Below are 14,516 nucleotides of genomic sequence, written 5' to 3' on the forward strand. Positions count from 1 at the left end.
ATTTTTATTGAATTGGCTGGATTGATTTTTACCTATAACATCATCAAGCCTTAACACTTTCTGGGATGAGGGCAAGGTCACAGAGAAAAGATACAAAAGGTAGAGGAAGGATGTATTTTAAGCTGTGACCCAGAAAAAAGAATGAAAGAATGAAAGAGAACAGTACTTGTAGCAGGCCTAGGGCCTGCGAGGCCTTGGCGGTCAGAAGCCTAAAGCTAGGAAATGCCAAGTCAGCATGACTGGACCCTAGCAGCCTCTCTCTTCCTCCTTCGGCCCTACTTGTCTCTCTGTAAGCCTATAGGTCACTTTCCCCTGACCCTTACTATTGGACAGTTTTCAAAACCCCTGTAGGGCATAAAACCCTCTGATTCTGCCTGGTTCGGCAGAAGAGCTGTCACTGGGAACCTTCGCGGAACACCCGAAGAATAAAGAATCCGGCGGAACCCCACACGGCCTTCTCCTCTCTCTCCCTGCGTCTGCTGCTGCGGCACCTAGCAAGCTATGAGCTGAAATCACTGAGCTGATAATCACTAAGAGCTGAAAATCACTATAGCTTGCTTAGGTGGCCTGAGCTCCCGTTGAGTTATCCTAGCTCCAGCAACCCTCTGGGCACAGCCCGGTAGGGAGCTGCCATGATAAGTACTATGCTCACTTTGAAAAGAGCCCTCACTAACTACAATACAAACTCTTTCTTCCAAGATACTTCTTCCTGAGGACCTTTATCTCATTGGCAATGTTGGAAAAATACTGATCCTTTCCCATTTCAGGACCCCTGCATGTTGGCAGGGGTGAAAAAATGTACAAACAAGCTGACATGGTCATCCTAATATTCACTTCATGGGAAGCCCCAACATGAACATCTGAAAAAATTACCCCATTGGTTACAGGTTTTTTTCATGCAGTCTACTAAATTCTTTCTCAGAAAAAGTCTTGAACTAAAGTAATAATTTCCTTTTTTCTTCATGAACAACTATAGTTAAATGTCTGGGGGTTCTTCTTCATTCCTTGCATCTTTTTTCAGGACACTCTAAAAGATTGTGTGGGCTTTCTCCAGGGAGCCTGTCCTGAAGATGTGCAAACACAGCCAGTGCTGTCATCCTGCCACTTTTCATAGTGTTATTGTGAGTCTCAAAACATATGGTGTTTTTCTTAAAGCTTCAGCTTACCAAAGTAATGACTGTTTGCTGTTTACTTAGGTTATCAACCATGGAGATATAATATTGAGGAATTTCACAGACCTTACTTGTATGAAGCAGAAACCCATCAAATCCTTATTTTACAAGTGAAGAACAAAGGTCATGGAAAGACTAAGAAGTCTAAGGTCACATAGAAAATCTGATGCATGTACCCAGGTTTTTCCAAGCCCTTTAGGCTATTGTCCAAAGCAGAGATTCATATTTTATACCGCTTTCACGTTAGATTAGCAAGCAAACAGAAGACTAGAATACTATGATCATGTAAAAATGACTGAAAAGGTTACATCTAAAATCTTAAGGTTCTAAAAAGAAATAGGATCAACTATTATTTCTTCTTTTAACACTTAAACAAATTTCATCCATCTAGGTCTTGAAGTTAGTAATTCTGCCATACCCTCCAGCATGAGAAAAAGAGGAGTTTTTAAAAGAATACCTTTCACAATATTGCTTAACTCATACCCTTATTATAGAAGACTTGTTGAAATTCATGACTGGATTATAATGATGCAACCCACCAAGGCTATATGTCTTACTGAAAGCATAATACGCAGGTTCTGGCATGTTCAGTGCTCAGGATGACATTAGGAAAAAAAGACAGGTTTTGAAGTGACTGACAAGGACCTGACAAAGACCATTTCTGTCCTGATTCAGGAGAAGCTGGCCTTTCAAAAGCATTTCTGCTTGAGGACATTGACCTACCAATACAGTCAATGCCCCTTATATGTTAAAAATGCCCGAACTCAGCAAAGAAAAGAATTGCCTGAGGACAGAAAGAAATGTTCCCTTTAAGAAAGGTGATAAAGTAGTTAACTTAGCAATAACTTCTTGACCCCTTCTACTTCAGAATAATAGTGCCATATTCAGACTAGATCCACAGTACCCCTTCCCACATAAAGCATGTCAGTACCAGGAAGTCCCTTTTGCAATTTTCTCCTACCTTGAGGTATATAAGGGGAGAACTGCTTGAGAGCTTGCACAGATCTCAGGGCAGAATTGAAACGGTGATACAGAATTGAATGTTCCAAAATGCAATAAACTCAATACAGGCTTTCCTTTTGCTTCATTTTCCCTTTGCCTTTGCAGAACCAGCAGAAAGCCAGAGAAGTATTTTTGCCCTTCCAAACCAAAGTGAAACAAGGTATGGAAGCAACCTAATTCCAAACTAAGGAAATGAGATCATATGGAAACCCAGCTGTTTGCAGACACAAGGGTTCATTCTTCTTCCTTATGTTTTACAACTGCTTATTATTCATTATTTTCTGGTTGTTTTGTTTTGTTGAGGTTTTGTGGGTTTTTTGGGTTTTTTTTGGTGGGTTTTTTTTTTTGTTTTTTTTTTTTTTTTGCTTTGCTTTGCTTTGGTTTTGGTTTTTGTGGGTTTTTTTTTGTTTTTTTTTTTTTTTTTTTTTTTTTTTTTTTTTTTTTTTTTTTTTGTACTGAAGCACATTATCTTTGGCAGCCTTGGTCCTAACTTATTTGCCTTCTCAATGAGAAGGTACATTTCTTAAAGTACATAAAATATATTTTACCTCATCTTTTTTCTTCCCTGTTTTCAGAGCTATGTTATGTTGCCATTCATTCAGAGTTTAATAGTTGAAAGGAATACATTCTAATCTTGATTCCCCATCCAGGAGTCTTTTAACAGGCTATTTTAGCTGTCCTGGTCAGTAACCTTACCTAAGAAGTAATATTTAGACTTCTCTTCCATTCAAATCTTTCTCACAAACAGCAGTTACTGAGCAATTCAGACCTCCTAGAGCATACTCCAGGGTTTGCTTTTCACTGTGATGAAATTACAGTCCTTTATATCTTTGTGTTCTACCCTTTTATTGTCTATCCACATTCAAAGAAGAAAAAAATTGGCTACCTACAAGAATTGGCCAAAATACTAAAGAAAGCAGGACACTAATTACAGTGGCAATTGAAAAAAAAACAAAACAGGAATTTAGTGTTAGAAGTCTTTGAGACAGAACTTAATTGCTGCTGTAACATACATGCATATCAAACTGAATTTAATTTCCAAGTCTGCTAAAATTGAGTAAGTAAAAAGCAAGGGCAGCATGATTTACATTGTAGAAAAGCAAAACATTGAAACCTTACAAGCCTCTAGAGAGTAAAACTAACTCTGATGCTTCTGACAAGATAATTTCCTTCCTGATTATGCTTGAGAGATGATAAATGTTAAAGAAAAATTCTAGCAATGCTGAATTGAAAAAGCACACTTGCTAACTGCTCTGACTGCCTGCTCTCTGATCTTGGAAAATGTAAGCACACCGAGCAGGGCAGTGTTGTGGTCTGTGTCTTGAGTGCTTTGTATTGCTTGAGAAAATACACTTATGCAAAACAAATTTATGCATAGTAACTCTGGAATACAAACCAGAGTCTGCAAGGACTTTAAAAGGGCTTTAAAAGTGTGTTTAATTTCGACTGAAAGTCGATCACACATAAAGTTAAATTAAATGGGAGGTCACAGTCAATTATGTGAAGTCTTCTAAAGTCTGTACTCCTTTTCTACTGGGGGAGTTAAAATACTGATAAAATCTCTAACACTAGCAGCAAACACTTCCAGCATAACTGCAGCCTTACCTACCCTGGTATTAGAGGAAATAAAACACTGTAGGTCTCTTATCACAAGTGATGAAACTTCTGTATACAGTGAGCAGCCCAAAGCTTCTCACTAATATTAGTGCCACTGTGCATTCCCACATTCAAACTTCACAGAAGTACTGTGCCTCTTGCAAATGTATAACATAGTTACCTTTGATAAGCATAGGGTGGAATCATCTGAGGGGGTTAATGTTTTAGATACAGAAATGAACAAGCACAAAGGCTTATAGAAACTAGACATGAAAAAGTACTGCTCATGCAATACAAGTATCTGCATTGATCACAAAATCCAAGGCCATTATCAATAATTTGACTGCTAAGCTTCATTTGTAGTGCTGTCTCTGGAATTTCTATTTCTTCATTCTCCCTATGTAGTCAACTAAGGTTAATCACAGTCCTCGAAGGCCTGGACTGTTTTCCTGCGAGGGGATGAAAAGCTCACACATACTTCAGTTTCACCCCACTGCACGCTGGAGAGCAATCAGAGGCTTACCAGGTCCTGGAGTCTGGAGACACTCCCAAGCTTAATGGATTAGTGCTTCCAAGAGCCAAAGTTTTATGTCATGTATGCATAACTAGCTCTTATACACAATCATTTTACCAGATTTTTGTTCATCCTTTCCATACCGTTATTCCTCACTGTGGTTCTCAGACAGCTGCATTTCAACTGCAAATAAACTGCTTCACTGGGAGAAAAATCAGGGTTTTTTAAAAAATGCAAATGTCCCTATTACTTCTGCTAGCAGCATTTTGTGATAAAACTAGGAGGGGGTTAACTTCCAGAGATATTTAATATGTCCCTTTTCACTTTTTTTTTTTTTGTAAAAACAAACATTCTTAAGAATAATAGGATTTAGTATTCAAATTTATTTTTTCCCCATTCTTTGACTTTATATAAATTTGCATAATGCTGTTCATTATCATTTTCATTTTGACTTTATAACCTATATGGCCAGGTTCATCAGCTGTTATGTCACTGTGAGAGTAGATCAATCACTTAAGCCAATTTAGCCTGTCATACTAATTGTTGACAAAGATTAATTGCGTATATTGCAATAATATTGGCAAGTTCTGCTAGAAGTCAAATCTCTCCTATCCTTCCCAGATCCACCTTCAGTACAGCTTGTGGTCAGAGGTAATTAATACTGTGTGCATTTTCACTCTAAAACTTTAAAAATGGAGAAACATTTTTCATATGCTTCTTGCATAGGAAAACAACTGCAATCTGCTACAATATGTTAAAATGATACAGTCAAGATGTTCTTCTCTCTCCTTTTAAAACCTGTGGAACAATAACAGAATATATTATACCTCAGAAAAAATTACTGTAATGTACAATAACATCCCAGGAGGAATGAATTTTCTATTCCCTCTGTTGGTGAATTGGGAAAACCCTGCTTGAAACAGCTTTATGTCTACAAAACATCTATTTATCATTCCTTTCATGATAAAAAATGAGCTCTCATAAATAATTCTGCTTGTATTTACTTAGTAGCAAAAGATTTATTTCTAAGCATCTGAATTTCTGTTAAAAGTTCATGCATGTTCCCTGTTTCCCTGGTGGCTTTGCTGGAGAGACACTGAGAAAGTTGAGGACCAGGTGCCAGCAAAGGCGATCTGTCATGAGTTAGAGCATCAGAAAGAAATCCTCACTAGTAGGACCAAGGTATCCAACTTCTTAATGATCTGAATCCTCAAGATGGGTTTATTCAGTAAAATTTTCAGACAGAAATATGAAACATTTTTCTGGGACTGTCTACATTTTTGCAAAACACAGTTTGATGATGGAACCTCACTGACCTGTGCCATTAATACATTGGTATACGGGGGAAATGATTGTTGCTCAGGGGAAGTTACCTAAGGAAGATCCCCCCTGCTTGGAAGTCGGTGAAGGTTTTTAGTAAATTAAGAGAAAGGAGACTCAGCCGAAGATCTGAACTCTGCAGAACCTTCAGACTTTTTAGAGACCTCAGTTTCAATCTAGGGAATTCCACTGATGCCTTCAGCAAAGTTCCCAGGATATTTCAAGCTGATCCTAATTCTCTGTCAGCAATACTCACAGCTCACACAGTTGATGTCAGGTTGAATAAAGTGTAGGCAAAGGGGTGAAAGTCACTTGAAACTCTGAGTTTTTGCATTCAGAATTAGAACTCTTTTTCCTTTTCTCTCTCTCTCTCTCTCTTTCTCTCTCTCTCTCTCTCTCTCTGTCCTTTGGGGATTGAAAAAATTCTGACCTTTGAACAACTTGTGAGCAGCTTTCTTGAGGAAAGTTTATGGTTTTGTTTTGCTAAAGATATAAAAAGGAATAAGAAAAAAAACAGTAGATTTAGAAAACTTGGTGTTACAGAGAAACTGGGACCCAGACTAGGAAAACTCAGCAAGTCCATTAAAACGGTGGATTATATTCACACTACTTGAACCTGTTAGAAACCATTTAAAAAGTGTGTTTATGAATTAGATGCTGGGATGGACATTACAACAAAGTAGGGAAGTTTAACTTGTAGTTTAACTTTTTCCTGTTTAGAGCATTCACAACCTATCATGCCTGATGGTTGTCTCCTAGTCTCCAGCAGAGAGACAGGTGGTATTTTTCAAAAGTTGGCATAAGTCCAAAATATGCCTATTGTGAGAGCTGCTGAACTATGGCTGGGGAGAGCTCAAAACTTAATTAGTTATGAACAATTCTTTCCATTATTTATTTCTACAACAGAGTTCTGTGATGAGTTTTTTGTTCATAAAGTTGAGTGAAAGTGGGAATTATTCCATATGGTTAACTTGTATATTTAAAACTGATAGATGAAAATATTTTCAATTTTTTAATAGAGATATTAAGAATTTTCAGAATGAGGTATCAGAATTTTTCACTGCACATTAACTCTTACAAATCCCTTAAAACTGTCAAAAGTACAGAAAATAAAATTTAAATATAGAGGTACATTTCCCTAAAATAATTCTAATTACATTGATAAAACCGCTCTTTATATATGTATTATTTCAGTTGGGAAATTTGCATTTAGGCATTTGTGAAAAATTGGACTGACTGTGATGTCACACTTTGTAATCAACTCCAGTATTAAATGCTGCAACCTTGACCAACAACACAGTGTGAATACAGAACAGAATTCATATTGCAGTATACTATATACATTTTATTTCAGGTTTTTTTGTTCTAATTTTAATAGAAGTTGTAATGTTTTCCAAAGATGAAACTGTGACTGCCTAAATGTGGCAATATGTCAATGCCATATTTTGGTGAAAAGAATGTCACATGTTCTAAGCTTACGCATTTTCATTGAAGGCATTATTTCTTTTTATCTTTAGGTCATTAATGATAGTAAGCTAACATGATAAACACAGCTGGCTGAGCTCAAGATTTGTTCATGTGTACTCCGATACATTTGAGTACACGCTGTACTCATACTGTACACACTGTATTTCACTACAGTCCTGTATTAATTTCTGCTTTAGCAAGAAAGCATTTTTAAACTTCTGGGATAGAGTCAAAAATACAATGCTTTTCTAGGATTTTAAATAATTGATAGAAAAATATATATCACAAAATTCTGTTGGAGTAGTGGTAAGAAACTTCAAATGTCTGAGGGTGAAATATCTAAGTGTTTTGTTGCCATAAAAATAAGCGGCCTCCTGTTACAGGGAAGGAAGAAGAACTAAAAGCTGGCATTGTTTTCTATGATCTACCAAGGGAATACTTCTAAACTAATTTTATTTTTATTCTGCAATAAGGTGGATCAGTACAGTATGTCTGTTTCTCTCCTGTGATTATAAAGCCGGTCTAAAAAAGACTAGTTTCAACCTAAGCACCTAACTTTTAAATTTTTAGTGAGAACAGATGCATCTTACATATGAATGTATACTAAAATGATTTATCTTCAAATAATACGGTTTTTAAAATATAAAATTTAGACATTTTAGAATTTCAAATATCAAAACTTAGATTTCTTTTTTTTTTAATAAACAGGAAAATAGATTCTCTTGGGACTTTACTTTCAGCTTCTGTTTAGATATCCATACAGGATATTTTTAATTTAGAAAACAATTGAATACAATTTTTTTTTCTCCCTCCTACACAGTTTTTCAAAGTACCTCATTAAAAACAAATTAGCCTTCAATAAAATAAGATAAAAATAAATCATATTTCTGAATCTATCAATTTAAAAATATGGGGATGGTAAGGAAAGTATATGGACATTTATGATAAAGATATGTGTTGAAATTTTATGAATGTGGAATTATTTTTGAATCCTCTACTTGGCTGGTTAACTAAAAATAATCCCATATTTTTTGAAAGATAAATGATACAAAAGTAAATAACTTTTAAATGGTATTTATTTTGACTTGGAAAACAGTAAAGAATAAAACTTGGATAAATCAGGAGATGAAAATAAGCTTCAGGTATTCTTTACCAACTCGTCAATTGTTCATGAACCACACTTTTCACAGTTATTATAGGATAGAAGCAGAGCCTTTCCAGAAGCGTGAGTTTCTAAAAGTGGCTCATTGAAAAGAGAGCATAAAAGCCTAGGAAAACACCTTTGTAATACAAACTACTTTTCTCTTCCACAAATCTCCTTAAGAAACTTAGCAAAAAGGGGTTGCACAGAAGAAATATAAACAAATTGTTACCTGTGCTTCACAGAGCATTTAATTTTCTCATGTATTATTAATTATAATGTTTTGCAGTTCTATATTGCTTTCATTCTGAGGATTTGAAAGCCCTTTTGCAATTAAGATAAATTATGGAATGCAAGAAAATTATATTCTCTAAAAATGCCAGATCAGTAGGGATATACTAGGATATTTTCTAGCAGTTTTCTGAAGGCAGTGGTAGGCCAGGGACCACAAATAGTAAATTAAGAATTTTAAAATTTTTATTGGTTTTTTTTTTAATCTTCCACGTTGACCTAATTGTGACTTTCTGTTTTAAATGATTATGTAAAAGGTTTCCTTTGAAACTGTGGGAAAGGGGATCTATGGGTGTTAGAAAAACCTTTTTTGACAGCAGACTTTGGCAAGAATATCTTGTGCAAATGAAACTTTGATTACCCAACTGGCTGTAACAGGTCATGGGGGAAAAGAAAACCAAACCAAACCAAACCAGTCATGAAATGGTAAATAATTTCTCTGACTCCTGAGTCAATACAACTTAGTTACCAGACATTAAAATGCTTTCAGATCCCCCACAGACTAACCCTAACAAAAGGGTTAGTCTTATGCATGCAGTTAGAAACTGCATTTACTCAGTAATACAATGCAGAAAGCTGAGCTGGCGTGGGCTTTGCTGTTAGTGATGGCTAAAGATTAGAGGGAACAGCACTGGGTCTTGGTGTCTAATATTCCCACTTTATTTCTGTGCATACATACACAGAAACATATGTATGTATAAATTGAATTATAGAAGTCAACTAACACATGCTGGAATATTTTAGCAGTTCCTGTACTACACAATGCCATGGCACATTGTTCTGTACCAAACTCTACATTTAATCATTTGGCAAATTTCCACACATGAACAACTCATGAGCTCAGGTAGCTGTGTAAAATAGGTAGGGATTTCATTACCATGGGATGGTATAAAGTGTTCTCAAGGAAATATTTGGGTTTTCAAATTATCTTCTATTTGTTATCATTAATGACTTTTGCTAACAGTAGTGATAAATAGACTTACAGACAATTCATTTCAATACTACTCGCCATTGAAGTTATTGCTATATATTTCTTAAATCCAAAGAAATCACTGGTTTTCTCAGAAATACCTCTGTAGAATAGCACATTGAACTTTATGTTTTCATTATGTGCTTCAGGGCTAGCAAAAAAATTTCCTTTATATATTTGAATTCTGATGATAATTTATTGTGCAATGATACTTTAAGCAATGTTCTGGAATTTGCAGGAATTCACACCATTTTTTTTCTTCAATATGAAAGTTTTGTGTTATGCAAATTCTCATTTGCATTCTCAGCTTCTGCTGGTTCTGGATTTTTGTTGTTGGGTTTTTTCTGATTTTGTTGCTGGTGTTTTAATTTCTACCACCAATTAATATTTTGCAAAAAAAGCCATGTAGTAGTCTTGTAAAAATAATTATCCACCTAGGCTTACAGAATATTATATTTTTCTTCCTTGTAACTTTGAGTGAATTAATTTTTATGTAAATACATGTATGAATATTCCAATACTGTCCAATTCCAAACAAAATTTAGACATGTCATGGCTTATTTAGTGACTCTAAATATCTTTCTTACTTAGTCTATTTATTATCAAGTGATCTGGTAGAGGCTTTCTGATAAGTTTCCATGATATGTTCTGTTATGAATTTCATTGAGGAATCTCTGACATATCTAATGCTGTCATCAGTATCTGAAATTGGATGTGAAAAAACCCCAGGGGTTTCAGAAGTGTTTATTCTCTGCCATTCAGCTCAGGTGTGGTTGTGATATAATCAGCAGAATGCCAAGATTTCTTTTTGTCCCTCGTTTCCTCTGGAAAGATGTAGCAAACTGACCAAGATAAATTGAGCATGAGCATCCCAATTTACAGATTGGACTGGGCTGGGCTGGGCTGATGCCAATGCTGTGGCAACTGCCACAACGGAAAATAATGAACTAGAAATACATTGATGACTGGAGGAAGTAAGGCTGAGAGGCTCTGATCAGCCTTTCAGTTCTAATTCACAGGGCATGGAGGGAAGCTCTGGGACCAAGCACAAGGAGGGGAATAAAAGTGGGGAAAACTAATCTGTTCTTAATTACTCATTTGAGTGCTAAATGAAGTAGTGCATCTTCTACTTCTACCTTACTACCAATAACAAAGCAGACGGATTGACTGACATAATATTTTCTATAAAAAGGAGGTAAAAAAGCATGATCTTTACTTTCTTGATGTTATTAAGGCAAGCTTTATTATTACTCAACACAGCTTAATTGAGGCTGGAGGGGACCTCTGAAGGTCTTAGAGTTTAATCCTCTGCTCTGGGCAGGTCTAACTTCAAAGTGAAATCAGATTTTTCACACCCTCATGCAAGTCAAGCTCTGAATGTCTGCAAAGTTGAACACCCAAATTAGCCATATTTATTTTTAACCCTTCTCAATAAAAAAACCACCTTAATTCAACTATCTGAAAACTCTGCAGTAAGAGGCTAAATTGGAAAATATTAGATTAAATCAACCAGATGAAATGAGAAGATATTGTATTTAGGTTTTTCTCCAAAAATCCTAATTCTGTCACTCTAGGTAACAAGAAACAGCTTTCAGTTTCCTGACCAAATGTTGTCTTACAGCTCCTACTTTCACTCTACCTCCTAAGCACATTCAATGCAGAAGATGGGTACACAAAGAGAAATATAATTTCACATAAGCACATTATGTCTGACATTTTCTCACTATAAAGGGAAATGTAATAAATTCTGCTGTCCAAGATAATTTATTTCATTAAAATAGTTCTATTTCATAACCAACAGACAAATACAGAAGTCTTCATTTGCTACTCATTCTACAAAAAACAAAACAAAACCAACAAACAAAAAAAAGTGAGTTCTTTTTAATAAATGTAAAAGGTATTAATATTCTGGGTATATCTACACACATAAAAATATGTATATATTGTGTATGTGGTATGCAAGAAAGACTACAAACATTAGAATTATCCTACAAATATAAAGGAAAATAGCAGGTAAATATATACATATATATAAAATATATTAGCAGAAGAAGCAAACATCAGGAGAATTATTGAACACATTGTGCACAATCACTCTGGAGTAAAGAAAATTGCTTTCTTTATGCCATGTAGAAAAGGAATTTGAAGAAATACCAATACAATCAATTAATCAAAGTTCAGAATAACAAAGTTTAAAATAGCCTAAATACAACTAACAACAGTGGTTGTCTTCTCTTTGCCCCTCCTTTTTGACTCAGGAACATACTAGAGCTCTTTTAAGCCAGAGCATTCATTTCAAGAACAATAACCCTGCTTTTGCCATCAATAAAACATTTTTAGAGATTTTTGTTTTTCTGGTAACCTCTTTCTATTGCTGACCAATAAGTTTGCTGTATTTTTATTTCTCCTATTCTATGGACCTCTTAGGAATTTGTTCTTTGCTCTGGAGTGTATTTTTTCCAGCTGCTCCATTGCTGTATCTCTGCATTAGTTTTTCTTCAGTGCTAAGGACTGCCTTTATTATTACTGGCTATGTGAACCTATATCAATGTGAGAGCAACCGAAAATAATTACTTCTTCTTTCTTGAAAATAAGAAATTAATTTCAAACCTTTTCCTACCCAGCTGGCAATTACAGTGACAACTACTTCTAACTCTCTTTAATTTCTCTAATCTGTGGTATGTTTAATGGTTACAGAATAAACTCAAACAAAACCTAGCAACCATGTGTTCATAAAATAACATTTGTTTTGAGAACACAAACAATGTAAATAAGTGATAGATCCATGTGGGTGTCAAATATGTCAATTAAATGCATTAAGACCTATAAAACCTGCTGTCAAAATATAATTGAAAAATTGTCACCTTGCAAGTACCAGAAAAATATATAACATACAGCTTGTAGTAATGCTAATTAGTCTATGCTGTGCCCCAAACTGTTTTTTTTACAATAGTTTGAGTTATTAGAAAGGCTCCTCAATTGCAAGCAAAGAACTGAAATTAACTTTGTTCCTTTTCTGCTCACAAATTATACATAATGGGGCAGCTTGCCTTTTTTATTTCTTTTTACTGACCACATGCCATCATTGCCCATTAGATTTTGCACACATTTTTCTTTCTCAGTGGTGTCCTTTACCTCTGTTTAACAGGACCACAAGAATTATACATGGCTCACTCTTCAGCCTGGGGCATATACATATAGATGCTAATAGTCTCCAAGGGAAGATGTTCATTTTGCGGAGAAGAAAAGTCTGGAGGAACTGCTACTTGTCTCACAGGCAGCACAATCAAGAAAGCTTCAAATGGAGCAGGGTGTCAATTTGCCCTGTGGGTTAGCCAGTACCTACACTACTCCTCCTGTTCACCAGGTCCCATGGTGCAAGCGATGTCATGCTTCTGGGCTAACCCTTCATCCCCACTGTATCATGATCATATGGATATGGGGACAATGAATACATGGAATCTTAGCAAATGGCCTGTTCCTTTTTTGCACAAGTAGGGCACAATGTTTTCCTTTGGATCCTCAGATCATAAGAATTGTATTTCCATATGACTGTCAGAGGTCAAAAAGTACTTGGGGCTCTTCTGGGTAAGGAAGAAAAAATGCTGTACCATACCTTCAGTGAATATTACTTTTGGAATTATCTAGCTTTGCAAGCAACAAAGTACTTTTGCATACCTGATAGCTCTAAGGAACATCATTCCCTCTGTGCACCACACACTATTAAATATATGTAACCTGTGAGTGTTCTTTCTGATATAGCCAAGTCCCAGAGATATGCTATGTTTGTGTTGCATTATCTTTACCACTCGCCAGGCTCATTAATTGAATGTGATTTTGGAGTGCTGTTTATGCAAAAGAAATTTACCTACTCTGGTTTTGGTACCAGGTGGTTATCAATAGGTATTAGGTGCTTAGTCTTGCATGTGGCTCTACTGCTATACATGGAGTCTTATTCTTTCAATGGCTAAGCAATTAAGTAATGCAGATTAATTAATAAAATTTTAACACCAAAATCAGATAGTCCTACAAAACAGATATGTCAGATGCTTCAGTTCTTAGTATTTCTATCAGTATTTCTGCTCACGACCCATTCCACAAGTTGTCATTTCTAATGACACAGGCAGCTCTTTGCTTAAAGGTATGTTGAACAACATACTGTAACCCCCGAACATCTGCAACCCCAAAAAAGAGACTTCTTTTAAAATAATCTTTTAAATGTTTAATGCCTTAAAATTCCTTTGATATCTATACTTGTGAATATTGCCTGTTTTGCTCTATGATTTTGTGTTTCAAGAACAAACCAATTTTCTGATTTCTTTGGTGTCTAAATACCAAAGTATTTAGTAATAGTAATAGAAGTCCTGAATACATCAAAATCCTTTGATGGTACCAGTATATATTAATGTCAAAATTATTTATATTTCCTGATCATGGAAATATGTTTATATTTAACAGGCAGTTACCTGTGAGGGACTAAACTATTTTTATATTGAGCTCACAAATGCAAGCTCCAAAGAGTGTTTAAAGAAATGGTAATGATTTCTCATAACTATTTAAATTTAAAGATTCTTCAAGAATGAAGAATAAAGTTGCTTGGATTTATTTAAAGCTGAATTTTATCTCTGTTAAATACTGATGGAGCTGAAAGCAGAGTAACCATATTTTACAGCTATTCTGTGAAAACTGTAGTCCAAGCAAATTAAACAAGCATGGTCAGAGATATTGTGTCACAGGTTTAGACTATGCATTTGCAAATAAGGTTTTTACTTACAAAGTTATTGATCCAATGAAAGAATGTCAACAATTTAATTTCAAGTGTAGCCAAGCATGAAAGAGATATATTTTCATCTTGAAATTGCAGAAAAAGGGCTGTATAAAAAACACCCTTAATAGGTCCATGAGCTCTCTCTCTTTCCCATCCAAATGGCAGTCACCACTATTCATGGTGCTTAGATCTGCAAATACACATCAATCAGGACCACGCTTTGAAGAACGCCACCCAAGTTTCTTCATCTAATTGGGTTTTTTTTTGTTTTTCCC

General features: G+C 35.3%; 1 long non-coding RNA gene across 1 annotated transcript; it reads left to right on the forward strand.

Moving 5' to 3' along the window:
- The first annotated feature begins 224 nt into the window (after positions 1-224).
- Positions 225-13,630, forward strand: LOC135288803 (uncharacterized). Its single transcript, XR_010351726.1, has 4 exons — positions 225-289; positions 1,022-1,121; positions 2,280-2,334; positions 12,622-13,630. It is a non-coding gene; the product is annotated as an uncharacterized LOC135288803 (long non-coding RNA).
- The last annotated feature ends 886 nt before the right edge of the window (positions 13,631-14,516 follow it).

Source organism: Passer domesticus, chromosome 1 (genome assembly GCF_036417665.1).
Source record: "Passer domesticus isolate bPasDom1 chromosome 1, bPasDom1.hap1, whole genome shotgun sequence".
Taxonomy (NCBI): Eukaryota; Metazoa; Chordata; class Aves; order Passeriformes; family Passeridae; genus Passer; species Passer domesticus.